Source organism: Neopsephotus bourkii, unplaced genomic scaffold (assembly GCF_033783945.1).
Source record: "Neopsephotus bourkii isolate Nb327-2 ecotype Australia unplaced genomic scaffold, CSIRO-AGI_Nbou_v1 NB_1493, whole genome shotgun sequence".
In the NCBI taxonomy this organism is placed as follows: Eukaryota; Metazoa; Chordata; class Aves; order Psittaciformes; family Psittacidae; genus Neopsephotus; species Neopsephotus bourkii.
In genome coordinates, this window is record NW_026901969.1 from 677460 (window position 1) to 702235 (window position 24776).

Consider the following 24776-nt stretch of genomic DNA (forward strand, 5'->3'; position numbering starts at 1 on the left):
TAGCTTTCATCCTGTTCTCACATCAGTCAACCAGTAATGTGTAAGTATTTGTGCATATGAGAAGATAGTATAGTTGGTAGAATGATAACAAAGCAAGGTTACAGCATTTTCACTGTTGCCACCATACAAGGTTAATAAAATAACAACCAAATGAAAAAGTACATTTTCCTGGGGTTTCCTACTTGTTTCATAGATTTTGACCCTTTGTCATTTACTTCTCCAGGTTTGTTTTCTGCAACGGTGAAAGACCAACAATATAAAAAGAAAAATCTTTGATTAACAGTTAAAAAATTTTTTATAGCTATAAATTAAAGCAGATTTTAATTTCCATTCAGGCTTTGTGTTGTAAGATCATTGTTACAGCTGAATCCCTTCTTCAGAGGCTCAAAAAAAACTCCAGAAAGATTTATGGGATAACCTTCTCTTTTAATCACTACTTTTTGCTTATGTGTTTACCTTTCTTTCTATCCATTTCTCCTTCTGTGCATATTTGCCTTCATTACTGTTGCCTCCTTTTATGTGTTTGCCGTTCTCTGTCCTTCCTATTTTCTCAGTGTTTGCCTTTCTCATGCATGCTTTTAATGTAACTTCGTTTTTCTTAAAGCTTTCTGTGTGCTCATATTCTCTGAAGGTGCAGGGTTATGTTTAGCAATCAGTAACTCAGTGACTGAGTCACTGATCACACTGAATTAATGCTGCATCTCTGGTATCCTCCCATCACCTTTCTCAGCCTGCTTCTTTCTGAAACTCCAAGGATTTGAGATTCTACTGTGTCAGGGTAGGAAAATAGCAACAGCTTGCTCTGAGACAGATTGTTTCATTCCCTGCTGTGGTCTAGTTTGCTCCTTCTTGGCTGTTCGTAGTTCATTGCCCTGCCAGAAGCTGTAATATCCTCCCCACTTTGTCTGAAAACGAGCCCATAAGTTTTTGGTGAAGCCCTGCCCTTTTATTCCCATATAGCAAGCCAAAGGCAATGTACTGATCATGACTCTGCTTCAGGATGTTCATACTGTGCTAGTGCCACAGGACTGACACAGACTATTCCTTTAATACATGGTATGTGACCACATACTTTTGCTGTGATCCAACATCTCAACCTTGTTACTGCAATTTTCCTTACCAATTTGTGTGTCTCAGTGCTTCATGCATGTATTATTGACAAAGCTAAAATTTTAACCCATGTATTGATTTATTTTGTATGAGTTCTTCTTAGAATAAAACTTGGATATTCAGCTGATATTAGTAGGAAAGATGTAATGTTGTGGTACAACGTCTGTAAGGCTGTGGTGTATGGTAAAATGAACAGTCTTGTCCAATTCCCATTGATACATCATTCACCAGTACTGCCTTTATCACCTGCAGGAAGTGGATGGATATGTAACTGGGTTGTTATCTTGAATCAGAAGATTAAAATAGCTATGCTATAAGTGCACACCTTCACAGCTTGAAAAAAACAAGTACTGTGATCTCCCCTTGAAAAAAATGTTAATTTCTTTTTTCCCCGTTTCTAAAGTGAAACTTCAAGTCTAAAAAGGAATAACACAAAATATTTATTACTCTGAAATCCTTTCATAAAAGGAAGATTCCATTTAAAGGCTTTTCATATAAGAACCAGACTTATTTTAGGAAGGTAACAGTTACATGGTGATGGAGTAAGAATTGAAGGTCATTGATTGAATAACCTCAAGCCAGTTAGCATTCCTATTCACTGGAGGACAAGAACAGTAGCATTAAAGGTAACAAGTTTATAACTGGTACAGAGGGACAGCAGAAAAAATTAACGTGTGAAACTTCATTTCACTGGAGACTTTAAACAAGAATAAGTTAAAATGGCCAGTATAAACTTAGGTACCCTAGCTTAAAAAAAATGGTTGTCAGGGAACATGATCAATACAAATTTAGAGAGAAATTAAAAACATCCTCTTTGTGTCAGAATTATTAGACACATACCTGAATGCTTGGTGTTGTATACCTGTTGGGTTTGCGCTCTCCTCTGAGACCTTTAGCACTGATTACTGTTTGATAGGCTATCAGACTTGATGTACCACATCTGAAGTAAATGGATACTTGCTGTGCTGATGGAACATCGTGAAAAAACTCTGGGCTTACCAAGGCTAGAGCAGAGGCTGCTGCAACATTGATGGGGTTGGACTAGTCAAAATGCAGAGTGAGATGGTCACTGAGGTCTTTGTACTAGAGAACACGTGCAGCACCTAATGGCTCTAGAGGGCAGGAAAAGGGTGGGATGTAGCATCCCTTCAGGTCCTCACTTCATCTGTAGGTCTTCATCTGTTGCTGAATATGGAGTTCAGGGGAACTGTCAGCCTGACTTCTTTCAAAAGGGCTAATTTCATCCCACATCATTAACTTTATTTTTTTTAAATCCTGTTCTTTGCACTGACATGATCACTCATTACTTGGTGGAACATAAAACGATCTTTTTAAAGTGGCTCATACCAAAATATTCTCTAATAAAGAAGAACGTGTCTAGACTTAGTAAGGTAGAGAATTCTTGCTAGGATGAAAGCAATTTCTATGTTAAAGGAAAAAAGTTGGGGAGTTTTTTGAACAGATCTGTCTTTAAAAAAATAAATTGATGTTTCCTTCAGTAATGTTTTGTGATGCTTGAACTTTACACACATCTTGTGGCTCCAGACAAAAAAACACACTATATCTTTTACTTGTATTCCTATTAATTTTCAATCCTGACAAGAGCCCTTATTGTTGTTACCACATATTCTTCTAAAAATGTTACGTTGGGACAGCAATACATATGCATAGACATATACAAGTCATCACAAGCTCCAGTTTGTAAGACCTGAGTTTTTTTTTGCTCCATCCCTGGCAGCGTTCAAGGCCAGGCTGGACAGAGCCCTGGGGAACATGGTTTAGTGTGAGGTGTCCCTGCCCATGGCAGGGGGGTTGGAACTAGGACCTTAAGAGCAGACAAATGGTCAGTGTTTGCAGGGTGTCCTGGGTTTAGCAGTAGCAGTCATTTTTTCTCTTTCTTGGTAGCTGGTGCAGTGCTGTGTTTTGACTTTCGGGGTGGGAACAGACCTGAAAACAATGATGTTTTGGTTTGGCCAAGGACTTTGTGAGCCTCATGCTCTGCCAGGGAGGAGGGGAAGCTGGGAGGAAGCAAAGACAGGACACCTGACCCAAACTGACCAAAGAGGTATTCCATACCACAGCACATCATGCCCAGGATGTAACTGGGAGTTACCCGGAAGGAGAGGGGGTCTGCTGGGTCAGACTCGTTTTTCGGTGGGTGGTCTTGTATTCTTTTCCCTTGTTATTGTCTCTTATCATTGTTGTCATTGGTGGTAGCAGTGGTGATTTGCGTTGTACACTGGTTGCTGAACTGTTCTTATCTCAGCCTGTGGGAGTTGCATTCTTTCGATTCTCCTCCCCATCCCTTCAGGAGCGGGGAAGGGGGAGAGCCCCCAGGGGGGGATGCAGGCCTTGACTGCTTCCAGCCCGGAACCACTCACTGGGGGTGAGTGCACAAGCTGTCTGGCTGGGTTTAAACCATGACACAGGGAAAATACAGGTTTCTGCTGCTTGGCCAGATAAGTTCACAAGATCCCAGAAAACCTATGTTTATCCAACCCCTCACCCATGGTTTCCCTGTACAACACAAGAAATGGATGCACAGGAAAAGGTTCTTAAGACAAAATTTAGGATTTGCTGTCTTAAGTAATGATCCAGTAAGCATGTAATTTTCTTCAAGAAGCTGAGAAGTATCAGCTGAAAACTACTAAGGGACTTCCTAGGTTGGATAGGCAAGCAAAAGAGTGCGAAATGGAGTATCTGGCACAGTAGAGAAGAAAGAAGATCAGGAGTATGAGTGAAGACTGACTACTGTGCAAGGCAGGAAACAGAAATACCAATCCCCCAAAAAGTCCTGCAGAGGTGAGGAGGTAGATAACCAAGTTTTTCTATAGAGGAAGGTGGCTGGTGAAAAACTTCGCTTAGCACAACAAAAATCTTAAGGCATATTTAAATGCCAAATCTGTCTGCTTCAGATACTGATAGATTCCATTTTATACTTAGAATGTACAAGTAACAAAAAAGTAAGCAGTTTCTGGGTACGAAGTAATTTTATTTGTATTTACAAATACACAGGCACACATTCCCTTCTGTACACACCAACCCACAATTATATATATTTATATAACTGTGTTCTCCAGGATGTAATTCTGGTATTGTGTGGCTGGCTACCATTGCTCTGACCTGCCGTCTCTGAACAGAGAACATTTAAAGCAGGCCTAGGGTTTGGAGACTTTCCATCTGCAGACTGGTGTAAACGGCTGGCTCTGCATGGGAGAGCTGGGACAAGAACGAAGAGATGGGCAGTTGTAGGGCTCGGGTAATGATGTCTAAAAGCATTCACCTTGTCAAATGCAATATTTTAAGACTCTTCCTCCAACTGCCTCATTACCTCCAAAATACCACGAAATAAAGTTCCCTTTTAACGAGGCAGGCAGTTGCAGCAAGTCTCTGCTCACAAAAGGGGCTCGGTGATTCAGACAAGCTCTGATGATCAATGAGCAAAGCAGCGTCTAGCATGTCATGGATGGAACAAAAAGGTTAGGGACATCTGAATGAGGGAGCTCAGCTGTCAACATCAGCTTTGCCTCCGGGTCTCATTCTGAAAATTGCAGGGAAACTGTTCTCTTCCTCCCTCAAGATTTGCATAGGACATTTACCGCATCAAGGATTCCTTCTGACATTTCTAATGGAAACAGCTAGAAGAAAGAGGGAAATCAGATAGCAGAGTGTCTCTGCACGCTGTGCTGTTGCCAAGCAGATTATGTGCTGTAATCTGTAAGCACTGAACTGTGTTTGAATTATGAGGAACCTCTCCCTTGCTTTTGTTTTAGCCCCCTGGGAGAGGTGATGTTTCCGGACTGCTAATGTCACAGCATGACTTGTTAATAACCTGCAAGAGCGTTCCTCCACTCCACCGCCTCCCGCTCCCCCAAGACCCAGCAGCTGCCGTCACATGGATCAAGTGCCTGCCTTGTATGTGGTTCATTGAGAAAAATTCAAGCATGTGGCCTGAGGTTCCCCTGATGGCTGTCTGGGGATGATGATTTCTACCATCTGTTCTGGCTGCCTGCGGCTCCCGGAAACACCGAGGTGTATGTTGCTTCTGGCCATACTTGGGATTCCTAATGAAACCTCAGCTGCTGTCCAACTGTCTGTGAATATCAGATGGGTTTGAATTATCTTTCTGCCAAAAGGAGAGAGGGAAGCACTTTGTTTAACTCTTTAATCTGAACCACTACACAGCACGTGCATAATCACAGGGTACAAAGCCACGGAATTATTAACATCTGCATCGTGGTGGCAGCTGTAGCATTTGCACGTGTGCCGGGTCTGTCCGATTCGAGATGCCCAGGCTGGTTGTTTCCAGGCTAAATATACAGCCTCGAGTCAAATTCGTCTCACTGCAGCTCACTTGGAAGCCCTGTATTTATACCAGAGATTTATTTGATCCCTTCACTTCTGATTTCTGTTAAAGGCATATTTCAGCTGTATAAATTGCATATCAGTATATGACAAAAAGCTGCTTATCAAATGGTTTAAATGCAGCTGAGGAATTGAAGCAATTTCAAAGCTATTTATTGAGAGGGAGGAAGACACAGCAAATTTATATTAATTTTGGTATATGAAAGAGACTTTCATGCAAAAAACCTCCATAACAAATAAACAGAAATGGCTTGTCTCTCAGGATTTGACATCCTGTCTGTTCTTTCTCCCGTAATCCATCATTTAGAAAGCTTTTCTCTCTATTTGCTGAATATCAGTTTTCAGTGGATTTTGAGGGGCACTAAATCACCTAAAGGACCAGGTCTCAGTAGAAAGGATTTGACATTCTTTCTTATTAGAATGACCTAGACTTCATCCATTGATATTCATACTGTTTTCCCCATTCATATTAGTACAATTTTCTTTGATTGAATAGATGCTCTCAATAAGAAATCCACTGAGTTTTATGTGGTCAGAAAAATTGTTTACATAATCAGTGCTGCAGCAATGAAGTTATTACAGAATTGCTGAATGAATCAGGAACAATTCCTTACATTTCTCTGCAGTCATTGCTCAGTCAGGGCAATGCAGAATATAAGACTTAGAAATGACCTCAAAGCAAAAAAGAAAAGGAAAAGGAAGTAACTACACAGCAGCAGGCAGCAGTGATTGCCTTGAGTTGCTAAAGAGTAAGGGGAGAGTATCAGTACATGTTAGGGGACACCAGTTAACATGACCTCAGCCACTTATTTTTAGAAGCTGTTTTTCTACTAATATTGTGGATGCTAATCAGAGAATGCAAAAAAACATCTTAGCAGTGGCTCGCTGAGGGGTGTTCAATTGTTTTTGCATTTGGAGCTTATTTTGTTATGCTATGAGACATAACAGCAGTCTGCAAATGCATTCAGCAGCTAGCACATAGGCATGGGGGTGGAGGCAGGGTTCCCACTGTTGCTGGCATTCCTTTCTCTTCTCAACTGACTCATGCAGGGATGCGCACATACCTCTTATAGATGCACATTGTCAGAAATCAATATCAGGGTAGAAGTCTTGAAAGCAGATATTATCAGAAAATTCAGTAAAGCTTGGAAAAAGACTTCTAATTTTCTACTTTATTGATTTATTTTTTTTTAAGATACAGAGGCACAGGAACTATATATGGAAACATTTCATGCATTTAACTTCTTCAACCTAGAATGTCCCAGTAACTATCTTTGCCTTTGTTTTTCTTTTAAAGCAGTAGTCACCCAAGACTACTGTTTTTTAGCAAACATGAGCTAGCTAAGCAGGGCATGCAAATATGGAAAAGGTGGTTCATCAATATGTAAAGCTTCTTAGGGACATTTCTCTTTTTGTGGTCTGGATATAGTAAAATTTAACCAGTTGCTGGCCAAAAAAAGAAATAAATAAATAAAACCTAAACTAGAAAACAAAAAAAACCCAACCTTAATTTTTGAAATAGCTAGCTTTCAGCCTAGAGATTTTTAAGGAAAATCTGTTATTTCTTTTCTCCGTGTGGATCTCTGCATCACAAGAGAGATTTGACAGATGGAGACAGTTTGTAACAATGTACTTGAAGCTCTGAGAGACTAAAATGAGTAATCAAAACCATTCCAAAAAAGACTTTTTCATGAATCTGTCTAAAAATACACGTCACAGAGAATTTCTTTCCCCTCCTTTCCACTCCTCTTTTTTGTTTGAAGTAGCGTGGGTATTTATACTTAGCTCTATCTCATTATGTGTTATTTCCCCTCTGTTAGCCACATCATGTCTTGGCTTGCAGTCACAAGTGACGTAAGATGTTGCAAAATGTCACTAATAAATATGTAAAGAGATACTGAACTAGAAATAAAACATGGAAGTCCCGTCATCAAAGTCTTCTGCCTTAGTCCACTTCTGGTGAAATTCAGATTATGATGAAACATCTGAAAGAATTATTCAAAATGGAAAAGCATACCTGCAATCTCCAGGCCTCAAATGATGACTATAATCATGCTTGAAGGTACAGAACATGAATGCTTCTCTCCTTGTTATTTGAAATACGTCCTTTAGGATGAGAGGGCTATTAAAGAGATTTGAGTACACGTGTGGAAACATTTGGCCTGAATGGGTTCTTTCTTGGTTGCTATTGAGGGTTGACTGTTGCACTGGATTCCCAGTCCTCTGTGCCACAAACCCTAATGGAATTAGAGGGAATGCTGAGGATAACATCACAGATGATAGAGGAAGAAATGGCTGCCAGAGCTAGCTGTTGCTAGCGCAACAGAAGTCTGCATTTCCAAACACACACATACGTATTCCCTGACCCAGGTTATGAACCTCCAGCCTGAGGTTCCACAAGGGTCTGGCTTACCCAGGTCCTGAGCACTAACCTTTTTGGTTACAATGTTGATAGTTAGCGGTTTTAAAACTGAGGTCTATGATTTGTCAGAGCCATTATCCATTTATGGATGCATGCATAACTGGATGGTTAGGCTTTAGTATACCTGGTATGGATTTGTGAATGATTATAAGTGAAGTGTTAGCTACATGTAAATGAAGGTAATTCCACTGCTTATATGCTGTTTTGAAAAAGCACTAGATGTGTCCAGGTTATCCATGTAATTCAGACCACAAAGAAAATCCTAAACTTTTGGAGCTCTCCTAGGCAGTCTTGTTAAATAGAGAAGAGGATTACATTTTACCTGGAGAAGATGGACAAAGGTAACTAGTAAAGAAAACAGATGATAGAGTACTTTCTTAAAGAAAATATGCAGATGCCATCACTGAAGATGTTCATAAGACTGACTAAACCAGTAGAAATATACAGGTAAAATTAATTCTGTGCTAAAGTAAGGTTCTAATGTGACTCTCCATGTGTAACAACTATTGCAACATTCCTTTGTGATGGCAAACTCAAAGTGAGCAAAGAATAGTTAGCAATAAGTAAAGGGGTTATTTGCCAAATAAGTGTCCCATCTTCAATTAGAACAACCTTCTGACTGCTCTACCTTGTCCTGCCTGTCTGCTCGCTCAAGAAGTTGATACAGCAGCTGGCAGCCAGCAAGGTTTCTTATGACAGCAAGTGCATGCACAAATAGTAGAAGTTAGAAGCTCCTGTGCTTCCTAGAAGGAGATGTTAGGTAACTTCACAAGATTTTAGGTGAGTCATTCAGACTGGCCAGCACACAGATAAAGCCCAGACATTTGCAAGTGCAAAAACTGTGACCCTTACAAAGATAAAATGGCTACACAAAAATGGTGTTCTTTGAAGAGGCCGTAGTTACCACGCTAAAGAAGACTTCTTTTGTGCAGTGTTTTGCTCTGGGCATGCCACTGAATTACAGTTACTGAAGAAAACACTATTTCGGTGTAATAACAGCTCTGAACGTAACTAAACTCCTTAACATTCTAAGTTAATTTAGATAAAATTTGAAATAGCTATAATAAACCAGGTGAAAAAAATAAAAAATTCTTTTACAGATACATTATTAAGCACTTGATTTTGATTGAGTTTTGCATAACACATTAAATGGAATGTATAAGTAACTTCACCAGATTTTGCTTTCTGAATCAAGCAAACAGGTGTCAGAAGATCCAGTAGATAATGACACAAAACTGTCATTTTGTCATTCAGTTAAATCACACCTCAAATCCTTACAATACACAGCTGTGTCCTACTGAATATTTCAGCAAAGGACAGCCTAAATCTGTTTCTGGAGAACCGGTGTCATTGCTTGGTATCCTTGAGCCCTGAAAGGCAACTGACACAGAGCAATCTTCCATCATCTTAGTTAATTTCAGAGTTTAGGCCAAATTTTGGTATATTTGTAAGACTTCAGTCCTCAAATATCTATGAGGTCAATGGGACTACTGTAGAAATAAAAGATTTTTCATTGTGATAATCAAGTGTGTGAGATTCTGGCCCTTTGCTAGTATGCTCTTTTCTGATTTCATATTTTTATTGCCCTTACATTATGTACTCTAATGGACATGGTTTCTTATCTGCTGCACTAAAAATAATACTGTCAATAACAAGAAGCATAATAAATGATGTGCTATCAGGAATGACTGTACGAATACCCTTAGTACGAAAATTTTTATGATAAAGACCTATTTTGCTAGCACCAAGAACCGAGAGCATTGTTTTGCATCTTATGTACCTTCTGAGTTTCTAAGAACACAAAAAGAAATATTTCAGAAGGTTTCATAGCTGAGAAAAAAGAAATGATGTTCCCAAAGTCTGGATCACTCTCTTATGAGGCTGTACTCAGAGACACTTGTCCATTAAGAGAAAACATCCAGTTTCAATTTCAATGGATGCAGCTCGTATTTATTCTAGGTACAGTTGATATGGTGACTCGCTGCTCTGCTAATGAAAGCCTTGTGTTTTGCCTTTAAAAAAATATATTCTGAATTCGTTCAAGCAAACCAGATTTTACTTACTGCCTTTGCTTTGTTATTTTAAGGGTAGGATTACAAGACAATGCTAATAGGTGAGACATGTTTGTCCCTACATAAACATAAAATGAAAGCACACAATTAAAAACCCAGTGAACTAGAGAGGAAGGTGCACAGTGAGCAGCAGCAGGTGTACAGGTCTGCATGTCTCAAACAAGTCATAATGTGATCGCAATCTCAGCCTTTCTGTGGACCGTGAATAAGAACATGAAACAAAGGAAGTAAATGGGGCCACATCCTTCCTTAGTGTAAAATGTCATTGCTCTGCTGAAGTAAATGACACTCTCCTTAATCACCTTAGGTAAGGATTTCATCCTCTCAGCTCTTTCCCCAGCTGGACCCTTGCCAGGCTGCTACAGAGGTGTCACTCCAACCCACCTGCCTGATCTTCTGCTTTCCCTCACTTAGATAGAAAGCAATATTGCTCCTTCCTGTAATCTGGATCTGGGAGATATGCCTTCATGGGAGGGAAGATCTGTTGCTCTGCACTCATACAAAGAATGACATCTGCCTTAAGAATCAGGTGTACCTTTCCCTGAGTCACTACTGCGTGGTCTTGCTTCTCAAAGGCATGCATGTATCTAGACACACACATATTTTACATGAGATTAAACAATGCATCTGCTTTTATTTTACTAACATGGAAAACATGCAGATCTAGGGAGAAAAAATAATGTGCTGAATTACAGATGCATTTTTAATTCTGTTTTCTGGTCACAGAATATTTTTTCAGTTTTGGTCTCTCTCTGAGTGCCTTATGTTTCCACCAGATCAAGGAGCATCTCTCCCTCTCTGCTGCCTACTGGCCTGTTTGTCTATTTCTGACAGCCAAGTGTCCATGTATTCTGCTGTTGGAGTGCACTGCAAAATACCTGGAGGGATGTTTTCACATTTACCTGAGTTCTGCTTCTATATGCGAGTATACCATAGCATTCCTCACGTTCTGAGGAACGTGCTCTCATTTGCTGCAGTACAAAATTAAAAATGAAATAAGAGGAAAGTCTGCTCTTAGCTGGTTAGTCCCCCAGGCATATTTGCTTCTCGTATCCACAGTTAGTTCACCTCAGATGGAGAAGCAGAGACCAGACTTGCTTTATTCCACATAAAAGCTCCTGCACAGTTTGGCAACTGCACTTTGCAGAGTCATTTGCTGTGAATGAGTAAGAACCCTCACGGAGAAGGAATAGTTTTGCTAAATGGATAAGTAATACCTGCTTTTATGATTTCTAGTCTTAGGGAAGTAATTTTTCTCTATCCAAATTTCCACGGTATTCTACTAAATACACTGAGTACTGTTTGCCCCTATTCTCCCTAGATTTCCCATCTTTTCTTATTCGAAAGTGTTTCAGGAAAGTTTTGCATGCCTGTCTCTCCCTGCACAGGTGGGTAAACTTCAGGTTCAGCTCCATGCCTTTGTTCATACTGTCTCCTAGTGTGCAAGTGTAGTGCAGAGAAGCAGGTACTGGAGAGACAGCACAACAGATGCAACTAATCAGAAGAAACAATGTTGATGGGTTCTAAGTTAAGTTGCATTAAAATATTCATTGTTTATTGTGTATTCTTTCAATGTTCCAGTTTACAGCCCTGGAGTTCGAAATCACCTATTAACAACACAGGAAGCGCCAGGCAAGAAACGTCTGTTCCAGCTGCCCAACAGCACCAGCTAATGTGCTCAGATCCATTTTCAGGGGCGAGGAAGCAGGTTGTTTGCTCTATTCATTCTGTGCCAGGGTTGCCAGGATGTTGAACAAGGTTATATTTACACAAGGAGTTCTTTGCTGATAGGAGAATACTGGTGTACTCTACTGGCAAAAGGCTTCTCATGCAATCACAGGCTACAGTAACAGAACTGTGGAAAGCCTTCACAAGTGAGACAATGGTGGAAGTAAAACAGCTCTTTTTTTTTTTTTCTGCCTTAACCCTTTTTGCATTACAAAGTTCTGATAGTGCAGCTATGTTGGGGAAGAGGTGTAAGGAGCTGAAAGCTGTAAAATACTCCTTCCATATTTCTGTGTTCAGAATGTAGGTTTCTGAGTAAATGCATGTGTGAGGAAAAGGGGTTCAAGAGTGGGAACCATGCAAAAGGGCAATAAAAGTTGTCCTCTAGGAGCTTTTAGAGATATGAGGTTCACTTCTTGTAGACAACTGCCATTTTATGTTTTGTACTGAGATGGAATTGCATCATCCGATGGACTAATCTAGGAGGGAAAGACCAGGAATAGTGAAATGTTAACAGCCCAAACATTAACGTAAGCATAAGAACAAACTGGAAACAAACAAATTTAGTCTGGAGTACAGAAGAAAATTCCTAACCATTAGGGAACTAACATCCTGTAATGGCTTCCCAGCAGAGAAATGGTAGGAGCAAGAAATACAAACTATTGAGAGACTGACAGTAGGAGCCCAGTCACCACTGCACCTGACAACCCAGAAGGACCCTTCCAGCTTTATGTTCCAAAAAAGTCTTTAGGAGTTACCACAGAGGATAGAATTTAGGAAAACAACAGCACAGTTTCCCAGATATCAAATGGAAAGGAGTCTCAGCTTCAAAAAATGGCTAGGTAAACTACGCTACTCCACATTGTTACTCCTGGCTACAGCTCTTTGAGCCACTGATGGTAAGATGATGCAAGAAAATAGCTTGAAATTAAGTGGATGAATTTATTTTTTAAGGGGAAGCTTGCAGGTGTTTGTACATAACCAGCTGCTCTCCTCTCTCTACATGAAGTCACTTTGTGAGGTACACCAACTGATGGACTTCTCAGGAAAAAGAAATGAAAGCAAATTTATATATAGAGATTCAAAGGTTCTTCCTTGTTCCCACTGCTGACCTATAGTTCTTGTATCCCAAGCAACAGGTTCTCCCTGAACTGAATGCAAACTTCAGTTGCTAACGATAAGGGAGACATCTGAGGGAGTAGGGACATGCCCCAGATGTTATCAGGTAACCCAGGAAAAGTATGTTCCTCTCTCACTGCTAGTTCTCAGAGCCACTTTAATTCACAACTGCTGGCTTCCGGCATTGCTAGTTATTGTGGGTGAACAGTTTGAGCCCGCTCTGCAAGACTGTTGTCCTTTGTTTTATAGTCATAGATCCTTTTAAAACACCACTGCCTTTTATAGTGAAAATTATGCACATGCTACCGGTGGTATGAATCACATTAATTACATGCCAATTCAAACCCCGTAATAGTACCTCATGTAGTGGAAATGTCACCATCTGGTGGTTGCATCACTGCCGAAAGGCATACTGGTGGGGGTGGTGTTGGGGACTGAGCTGCCTGTGATCAGTGAGGAAATCCTGGTTTAGATTTAGAGATTAAGGCTCCCTGGAAATAATTTCTCCTGGACAGCATTCCACTTTACAGATGTGCCAGATAGGCCCAGCAATGCAGAGTAGGGGACAGCAGAATGAATGCAATTTTTTTATGATGTGATTTTATTACTGAGAAGCTTGTGATGTTCAAACACTTCTAACACGAGCTTTGTTTTCAGTTGCTTTTTTGGGGTGGGATTGGTAGGATAGTGTCACAAGGTGACCTCTCTAAGAAGCACATGCAGAAGCCATCTGTGCACTTGCACACGCTGCCTCTCCCTCCTCCTGCTTAAAAGGTTCTTATGGGCTTGTTAAAGGGAAGGTCTGACACTGGCAGAAGCCTATTGTCTCTCCACAAGACAGTCTTTAGAGAATCTTACTTTCTCTCATATGTTTGTTTTCTCTTTTTCTTGCTGCCAATGTCACTTTTTTCCAGAGAGGCTTTTATTAGGGTGTAATTCTATGTACATCCTCCTGAGGTAGCTCAGTGAGTTTTACTATGATTGTGACCATGTTCTAGGCTGAGTAAAAATTTTATTGGAAAAAAAAATAAAAATATTCTGTTCCTGCTTACCAGGAAGGCAGCAGAGGAACAGAGATGATCTCAGTAAACACACTTTGGATTTATCTTAGGACACAGGACAGTGCACTTTATGATTAGCTGAAGAAAAACATGAGTGCTAGACTTCGAGCAAGCCAGAGGAGGTCATGCTTTTTTGACTGAGGAGTTTTGAGTTTAAGTCATTTTTGGAAACCGGGTTTGTGCTGTTGACATGTTTTGTGCTGTAGTTCAGGCCTGAAGTTCACAGCAAAATGAATTCACAACTCAAGAGCAAAACCCGGCTCTGTGTGACACAACAGAGATGTAGAGTGGAATATTCTGCATAAACTGTGGAAAATTAAGAATAAAGTTTTGATGCAGTAAAGCAATATGTTATGAGAAGCAGTTTGTCCAAGTGACCTGCAGAAAGTCAAGCTTGTTCTTTTCCTCTGCCAACCACTTATTATTATTTTTAATTACATTCATAACTCTTGTATACAGGGGCTGCTTCTCCCCACAGACTTATATGTTCCTTTGTCTAAGGGACCTCAGTCTCTGATGGGATCCCTTGGCAGTATTACCATGTAAACCAGGTGCTTTTATCATGCACAAATTGCTCTAACACCTATGGCAGCCTGTTCTTAACTCCTTTCCTGGGTATTTCTTGGATGCAGATAAGGGAATGCAGGTAGGCAGTAGATCCATGTGCATTAGCTCCCATGAAGCAAAACATTTAAGGATGGCAGGCTCTGGTGCTTCAGGGGAACACACAACGGGGTGCACAGAGGACATCCTGCTCCATCATGTTGCAAATCTAGTCAGCAGGTTGGCCACCCAGGTGTAAATAAACATTGAAAACTGTGCAAATTAAAAGGGAGAGCAATTAATATGTAATGTTCTATTCAAGTCCTCCTGCTTTTACTCAGGGTATGTGAAGCACAGTTGTTAATGTATGTAAGATTTTTTCAGCTGGCAACTCTCAGCTGCTTCCTGCACCTCAGATCTCTGTGTTCCCAAGTCAGCTGTGCACGCTATAGCTGGTGAGAAAGGATGGAGCTATGTGACTGAAATACAGCAAATGGCTTTGCAATTGATTTTTTCTCTCTGTTGTTAAGAAACATCAGATTGTTTAAAAGATCACACTGGGAGTTATAACCTTCTCCCCTACTGGTTCTTTGTAAGTCGTTGATTAAACACACTAGGCTGTGTTTTTCCAATGGCTTAAAACGGAGAATAACATGAAAATATATTGTCAAAAGATCACCAAAAGATCATTCCAGATATTTTTAACCTCACACTGGCATTGGTTTCAGCTGCAACAGGCTCTCAAAGTCCCTGAGCTTCCCATTGGCAGTATTCATTGCCCACTAATGCCAATGGCAAGCCCATATCCTTCCCTGCCATGTCTGGTTCCTCCCACTTAAACAACTGTGCACCAACACCTGCTAGCAAACAAATGAAGAAAAAGACCCAGAAAGCAGGTATCTTAACCTGCTATGTGCAAGGCCATCTGGCAGCTACCTGGCAGCTGTTTAGTGGCTAGCAGGTGTGCCTTCTTGAAGACTTAATTGTCTACCACTATTAATTGTTACTAGGTATTGAGTGTCAAGAATCTGTTCTGTGCTCTACAGTAGGAGGCACAGCTTTCTCACCTTCAAACAGCTCTCATGAAACTATAATGAGAGATGATAAGTAATAAACAATCATAAACTACTTGGATTGGCTTAACTATTGCAGAAATAGATTTCTTCATCTGCTTTCCCACTAGGTTTTTTTTTTTGTTCTTTTAGTAGATTTCCTTAAAAAGACACCCAAACTGAGAAAAAATGGATTTATGCGGGTGTTTATAATGTGCCATCCTATTTTATTTGCTCATAAAGCAGTGACTGGGATTACTGTATTGTGTAAATATGCATAAGGAGGGATTTCAAGCTCTCTTGTTACTTAATCTTCCTCTCAGACAGCTACATCATGCGATTAATGCTGGTTTTGTCAAGACTTTCAGACTCCTCTGAGAAAAAATTTTGCTCCAGGGCCATGGGGACGCATGCTGGAGCAAGACAGTCTATGTCCTCTAAACACAAGAGGTAAACTCCCCTGGTTCTTAAATACTTAAACCTTCTGGGAAAAAAACAACCACAATAAAGAATTTCTGAAGTAGTTTTTAAATGCATGACATGCTTGATAATGCACTTCTTCTAAGTGTCAGATTAGTCTGAATAGAAGTATGTTATTAAATAATTCAGTAATCACACAAATGTCAGATTCTGTCTGAAGATTATATGAAAGAGAATACATAGCATAAACAGGTAGAAAAACACTTCTATACAGACTAAGTAACTTAGTCACTTCTTTTGCAAAGTAAGTTTGGTGCCTAGACTGACTAACTGCAGCAGTAAAAAAAGCAGTAAGTTCAAGCAACTACGTATTAAGAAACTTCACCCACATGCTAGATGAATTTCTGGGGCCTGTATGTTTATATCAATTAACTTAATTCTCGAATAAGGGATAAAAATAGGTAAGCTGCATTTGGTCCAATGTCCTTTGGAAAAATGGGACTTGTGCTCTTCTGCAGTCTTGAAAATGACAATCTAAACTTCCCTTGTTTAAGTTTTAACCCGTTTCCCCTTGTCCTGTCACTACAGTCCCTAATGAAGAGTCCCTGCCCAACATCTCTATAGGCCCCCTTCAGATAATGGAAGGCCTCCACGCAGCCTTCTCTTCTCCAGGCTAAACAGCCCCAACTTTCTCAGCCTGTCTTCATGTGGGAGGTGGTCCAGTCCCCTGATCATCCTTGTGGCCCTCCTCTGGACTTGTTCCAACAGATCCATGTCCTTTTTATCTTGAGGACACCAGAACTGCACACAATACTCCAAGTGAGGTCTCACGAGAGCAGAGTAAAGGGGTAGGATCACCTCCTTCGACCTGCTGGTCACACTCCTTTTGATGCAGTCTAGGATAAGGTTGGCTTTCTGGGCTGCAAGCACACACTGCCGGCTCATGTTCATTTTCTCGTTGACCAAAACAAGAGTGCAAAGAGCTGTAGGAAAAAGCTACTGCAGAGCAATGGTAGGAATGGTAGTTGTATTACACTGCACCAAGTCCATAAAAAAAGTGGGGGTGGAAATGGGAAGTATGTTCTATTCTGTGTTCAAAAGTAATTTTAAAAAAATTGCATTCATGTGAAACAGGTCAGGCAATTTCACTTAATCTTCAAAGATGTTTACATTCAGTTGTCCATATTATTTTCTCCTCAAAAGTTTAAAACACTGTGATAAGTGCCTGTCCTCACAAGATCTGCTTTGCATAAAAACTGATGGTAGAAATAAATATTATTATATCAGTTATACTACCAGACTTTCTCCAAGATTTTGTTCTGATTTCTCTAAGTGCACTTCCCATGAATTTACTTTAGTTGCATAGGTTTTACAAAAGCAGCATATGTGTTACATCTTGGATTTTCACTAGAACACGCTCTCACTGAACAGCATGGTTCCTGGTGTCTCATATTCCACTCACATACAAAGCACACACGGTCAATGACAAACGGAGGATATATTTAAGTACATGATATATATGGGTCACATTTCTCCAGGGCCTCCCAAGGCCAAAAGGGATGGAAACTGGCCTTAACCTCTGTTTCAGAGATCCACTTCATGTATAAATCGAAGCAGTACTGTTGTTATGCCTGATGTTTACACCATCTTCTCAGATAGCAGTCTGGCAGAAAAGAGCTTAGATTGTGGACAGCTTAGAGTTCTATGTTAGGGAACTAGAATAAAAGAAAATGTCCTTAGTGCTGGACAATGTCTTTTTTGGATGTATTCAGTCTGAACGCTGGAGACAAGACCTCTGCATCCTTTGCCCACGACTGTGCATAGCCCTGGACCAGATTATGCACTCATCAGAAGAGTTTGCTGTGCAGACTGTGGGTGTAAAATGGGGATTACAAAAGTGTGGCAATCAGCTTGGCATGAATTCAAAGAATAAGTTTTAATATGAAAAATAATTCATGAAAATAGGTTTGCAAAACAGCTGGGGAAGAGAAGGCTTCAAGGTGTCCCAACAGCAGCCACCTAAAATGCTTTAGGAGGTAGCTGCGCAATTGTAGCTACGTTTTTCTCAGTGCTTCACAGCCGTGAATGAAAATGCTCTTGCTATTAGGATGTTAAGGTTACAACCCAAGTCATCTAGCAGCCAGATTTAGAGGCCATCTGGGTGGACAGAATCTATTACATGGAGGTGTGAAATATTTTGTATTGGTTCTCTGGATCCAGGGATTGAGTTAAAGTGTTCAGTTGGGCAGGTGATGACACAAGTAAGTGCCCACCTTCATTAAATGTTCTAAGTGTGACCACGACGTCTATTTCATTTACATCCTTTTTGTGTCAATTTAAGCACTCCAGGCAACATCTAACACCTATAATGGGAATTATTTAGCATTATCAGCCAACAAACATAGCCAAGTGCTTATAGCTGTTCCTGGAGATGCTACGAGGGAGCTGAATTCCCTTCTGGCAGAGGAAGGAAATTATTTTGGATTTACTGCTTTCTGGCAGGCTACGCAGCAGTTCAACGTAAAGAGGAATCCTACCAGCTCTCTGCAGCTTCTCTAAAATTTCTATTTCTCCCACTACCCCAGTCGTAGGTGTCTTGCTGATTTTTTGATATTTTGCAGGAGTAATATTGCTTTATCATTTCAGCTGTTGCCATACAGGCCCAATGTGTTGCTTCTCCTCTGTGTTGCTTTTCCCCTCTTGTAACTCCAGTGGGAAGGAGACATACAAGGAGAAAGGTTTTCACATAGACCTGTGGAATAAACCTGGGAGTGAGGAGTTACTGTTCTATTGCCTAAGAGAGATAACAGCCTGGGCTTGTTTTGTCATGTTTTACCTTCATCTGGATCATTATTTCTTATTGCTTCTCATGCATCCACAGGAAACTATAAAACTGCCATTCTGAACTAATGACTAAATCCACCAACAAATCAAGATTAATCTACCTGGCCAGCAGATGACTCCTGCCTCAGTGGGAGGCACACTCTTCTGGCATGCTTACAGCTATACCCTACATACTGCTTAAGCAGTATATATTACCAGGGCAGCCAAACCACTGCCCTGTCAACTTTAAAAGATTCCCTGAGGCTCAGCAACTTAAGAATCCACCTGGTGGCAACCTTAGATGCTTTTAATTCTTGCTTTTCCCAGATGAGTCACACTTCCCTAGCCTCGGCCATATTTTAGGCGTACAACCCGGCCTGTTTCAGAGTTGAGATAATAAAAAAGATTGGACAATAAAAAATCTCAAAGTCGCTTCCACCAAAAACAGATGAAACCAAACCCATTTTCTCTCTGAAATTTCTCACTGAACTTCTAAAACTGGACATTTTTTTTTATTCATAACAAAACAATAAGCAAAATAAAACTCTTATTGAGAACATCCTTTGCACTGTTATAGAAAACAAAAAAAACAGCTAAAGAGCTATTTTCATTATTTATTTTATTAGTGTTTGAAGATGGTTTTAATTTCCAATTTCAGTTTTCAAAACAATTGGCACTAAGCCATGTATGTCAGGTAAGCCCTTCTAGACTGTGGAGTTTTAATCTGTGAATCTGCCTATCCATTTAGTGTTCAAATTTAAAAATGAAAAGAACCTGCAACATGATTTTTTCTTTTTTTTTTTTTAAACAGATTTATTTCTGTATATTTACTTTTATTTATCTACATTCTTTATAAATATGAATAGACATTTAATTAGGCAATTATTTGAAAAAAATTACATGCCTAAGTGAAAAGAAAATAACAGTACAATACTGGGAAAAAGTGCCTAGATAAGGCATGCTGGTTTTTTTTTTTATTTATTTGCCCACTTTTCAGTTTTATTCATAGGCTTGTCTAAACTGTCATTGTCACTTTGGACACAAAGCTCACTGAAAAACTTATCACTTCAGGAATGTTATGCTTGGTATACAAATAATTAACTTGTCTTATGAACTAGTGCTACTGCAAACACAGTCCTGTATAGTTAGTACTGCTTAGCCTACACTAATTTGCTAAGGACCAAGGTTGCCAGTGTAACAATGGGTAAGTGATCCTGTTTGTTATTATTTCTTTTGTGTTATCTCCACTGCAAAAAAGGTAAAGGTTATTTGGACTACATTGTGGGGTAACCAATCTGTATCTCTGCTCCTGTAGGGCTCTTTTCTTGAAGTAATCTGGGACAACTTGTATATGCATGTTCCTCAGAATACCTTAAGGTTTTGTGGGCAAACTCATGGCTGTTCATAATGCATGGATTCAGGGCTCTCAGGGTCTGTGCCCTAATGTGACATCCAGCTGCTATAGCTTGATAGACAACTACCAGGACACCAAGTTTCTGAGCAAGCATGCAAGCCCAGCCTATCAAGTATGCTATGTGTATGAATGGAGGACAGACTGAAGGTATTTGCTTGCTGTGCTCATGCTCTGACACTTCCAGCAGCATAATTACAATTGCTGGTATTATATTTGTGCAGATAACAAGCATTTAGGGAATATAGTTTGGGTTTCTACCTAGGGAAACTTCTGCACTTCTCCTTGTGCACTGCACTATGAATGTCTTGTGGAGAACAGACATTTCTTATTGTTAGGTTTCTATTTCCACATGGTTTTCTTCTGGGAAAGGAGGGTGAAAGATGGATGAGTTATTTCTTTTAATTACTGTGACAGGGGGAATGGCAGAGATCATTAATTCCTTTCCCATGGCTAAGATCATTATATTCACAGTTCTTTTACCAGGAAGTATCTGTCTCTCTTAGGACTCTGATAGATAATCCAGTGTTTTCAAGGTGAATGATGGATTGAGCATGTTCTCCATCTCCCTGATGGAGGTTGTTTCCTTGAAGAGGGGAAGACTTCTTCATAAGCAGCTCCTGAACTGCTGAAATATTGCACAAAATGATAAACCAATGCCAACAAAGACGATCAGAGGGCTGGAACACCTATCCTATGATGACAGGCCAAGAGTGATGGGGTTGTTCATGCTGGAGAAGAGAAAGCTCCCAGTAGAACTTACATTAGCCTTCCAGTGCTTAAAGGGGGCCTACAGGAAATCTGGAGGGGGACTTTTTGCAAGGGCCTGTAGTGATCTGACAATGGGCAATGGCTTTAAGCTGAAAGAAGGTAGATTTAGATAATTAGATATTAAGAAGTTCTTTACTGTGAGAGTAGCTAGATACAGGCACAGGTTGCCCAGAGAAGTTGTTGATGCCCCATTCCTGGAAGTGATCAAGATGGGACAGCGCTTTGAGCAACCTGGTCTAGTTGAAGGTATCCCTGCTTTTGGCAGGGGGAGGTGGAATTTTTAAGGTCCCTTCCAACACAAACCATGCTGTAGTTTTATGATTCTATGAATTTCTACTGATTGTATGCAATGAGGTCCAAAACTGCCATAGTTTAGGAGTTATTAAGAGGCAATCATATTCAGAGAGATGCTGGGGAGAAGACTAAATAACAATACATGCTGCTGCTGGCCATTTTTCTTTTATTACATATATAAATCAGAGCTCACAGATGCTGAAGTTTATCTATGCAAATCTACAATTCTATTATTTATCTCTCTTTCCTTCTGGTCAATTTTTTATTTATGTTTTATATACTTCATCTTTCTTTACCTTTACCTTTTAAAAGACTTCCCCCTCTTCTCTCTGCTTTTTTCTCTTAATTTACTCTAAGTATAACTTTGCATTATAATCAGAGGGAAATGCTACAACCAGGAGAAACAGGCTATTAGGTGATGTTGAGGCTTGATCATTATCAGCTTTTCTTTGACTTTTCTCAGGAATGCTATTGCTGTGCTGGAGTATGTTAATGGCTGCCATAAAATTTGCTTTTGATCTGCAGAAAACTCCAGGACTCATTAATCCCCTGGTTATGGCGGGCATCCTCTATTCAGTCTAAACAAGCGGCAGTAGCTAAGCTCCTGTACAAAGTAAAATTGCTGAAAACAATAGAAGCCACCACCTAGGCTGTTATCCTACAAAGAAAAGCTGCAGCATGAATTAATTTGTGGAGAACAAAGAATTTTCCTGGGAAATTATTATATATTCATTGGCTGAAACATCAACTGGTAGGAGCTATGAGTTTAGAAGTAATCAGGAGATGGGGAAAAAAAAAAATAGGCAATGTGGGTGGCCCAGGGATAAAGCCAAGAGTAAAAGCTTCGGTTGAGCAGAGCACCTACTTAAAAAGGAGAGCTGGAATTCTAAGCAAGGAAATAGCCTTCTGCTGTTTGTTCCTACAACACTCAGGGAAACAGTCTTTGTGTACATTCTTTGCAAATAGACAGGATTTCGTCAGAGAAACATCACCCAGCCCAAATCAACAGCTTCTCCTACTGAAACAAACATGTCAAGATTGTCACCAGCAGCTAAATGTCTGGGTGGAACAGCAGTTTATTGAAAATGGGAGATACTTTATAAAAAATGCTTGTTTGATGAGTTTGTAGATATTTTCAACCTGGAGAAGGAATACAAGTCATGTATGTGTCCAGTTCAGTGTGGCACAGGGAATTGAGGCATCATGAAGCTCAGATTGTCTTTCTTTTTTCACCATAACAACAGTTGCAGCAGAAATCTGGCAGCTGAGTGACCCTCATAATTGTGCAGGTGAAATGCCAAAATGTAGTGCATTTGGTGTAGTTCTCCTTCTGTCTCACAATCCTTGCAAAGATAGTTCTCATTTGAGTTGCTGTATACAGTTAAGTGAGATTAGAAGACCATAAATCTGCATTGACTTGAGCCTAAGGCTAGATAGAGGTGTTTCAGGCTGCTGAGCTGGTTTGGTCACTATCAATCAGAGCTTTTTTGAACGTATATAATTGTTCTAAAGAAGCTGTTTGTGTCAATAGGAGCTGTTGTTGTTTTATTAGGCCATAGTTCTAAGATAGAGTTCTAAGATGCTTCTGTCTACTCTGATGCCACAAGGCTTTTTCCTCAATTGTATGATAATTTTGTAACCTACAGGATTTTTCAAGTTTAGGACTCTAATGAAACTTTCTTGGAATTTCATTCAAAGGCAATCAAAATTTGTGACTCAAATTTAATAGACTGTTATTTTACTATATCACAAATGGCTTTGGGACTAGTTTTTTTCTTTCTGCAGATATCTCTACTGTCTGTAGATTCCTACATTTATTTTTTCCATTTATCAGTTTGGCCTTAATTTATGGAAGAATATCTAAGGTCCTTGTTAGGTAATATCATCAGTATTTCCTTTCCTTTAGGACTACTTAACATGCATTTAACCTCCTAAGGACCCACTGTTGCCTACTCATACTGGGATCTGGCCCGTTTCCATCAGAAAAAAATTGTTAATGTAAATCAGACATCTCTAAATGTGTCCGTATCCAGCAATGCAGTCAGACTTGAGCCTTTTTGGATTTAAAATAAATATCTTGAAACATATGGAAAAATATGGTTTCAACCCTACCTGTTTGGCATGGTTTAGTGGGAGACGTCCCTGCCCATGGCAGGGTGGTTGGAACTAGATGACCTTAATGTACTTTCCAACCCTAACTATTCTATGATTCTATGAGTCTGTATTTGTATTTGTATTTACCACCTGGTTATGAGACACCCTTTGGAAAATTTTGCTGCTATGAGATGAGAATGGGAATTACGTCTTTTGGTTGTAGTATATGAAACACACATTCAGAAGAAACATATTAGTCATAAATTGTTACAGCTATTTGATTTTGAAGCACTCTATCTGATCTCCTGAATTCCTATTCAAAAGAAAGCATATTAAAAACCAGAATCACAAGGGCCATCTTTAATTTTTCCACTTTTTATAAACTTGGAGGGGCACTTAAGGTCTGAAAGGAAAAGATATCTGTACTACATGTCTTCTCTCCCAGTGAGCACGTATGCTGTGTAGTTTGGGGAGCTTGCTCCACTTCAGTCTTCTCAGCATCTAATCTGCAGAGGAAAACCCCTACCTGCTTGGCACTATCTTAACATTTCAGAAGTGCAAACTTGGCTTTGGAAATTCTTAACAGACTGCATTTTATTTTGGTTAATTTTATTGCTACAGTTATCTTGTAAAACAGGAAATGGGGAAAAAAAAAAGGGACACGAAATATACCAATGCCTTAAACAAAAATAGGCCAGCTATCTAAGCTGACCTGCTGTTGGAAAATCTCCTAAGTAACTCCAATCCCTCCCTTCATCATTCTCTCATCCCCAAAGTAATAAAAGTGGAGTTAGAACAGCAAACACCTGGCACGTTGGTCACGCAGCATGACTTTACATTGTAATCATCTCATCAAGGAGCTGAAAATAGCATCATGCTGCAGTATTCAAGCGGTACTGCTTCAGGAAGGAAGACAATAACCAGCATTTGGCAGCAGCCTACATGCTAACTGTGAGGGATACAGAGTATTCCACAAATTGTTTCCCTCCTCTCATCTTGAAAACATCCACCCTGCATCCCCTGGCAATGTATCAGTGGGGCCCACACACTTCTTGTCTCCAAGTAAAAGGTGGTGGGCATTTGCTGTGCTGCACACAACCATAAAGCAGTCTTCTGTACAGCAACACTTACTCCAGTTTTCAGCAAAATAGTGCATAAAATTAATTCCAGCATGTTCAGTGTGCCATAGAAATTGCAGGAAAGAATGGCATATAAAGGCCTTGTTTGAATGAACTAAGGTGAATCATGAGCAGATAAGAGTCATGATACATAATTATTAGACTATGTAGCAATCGTGGAGTATAAGATTTAAAGTAGAAATTTGGACAAGAAATGCTGCCCAAAGAAAATTTTTGTAAGTGATCAAGAAGGTGGAAAGTATCTTGGCTAATATACCGCAGGACTGTGGGAATCACGGAGATTAAAAAGAGGTTAGGACATAGACACTGTTTTCCAAAAGTGGATGCCATAGTGAATGGAAAACTTCTCATAAAT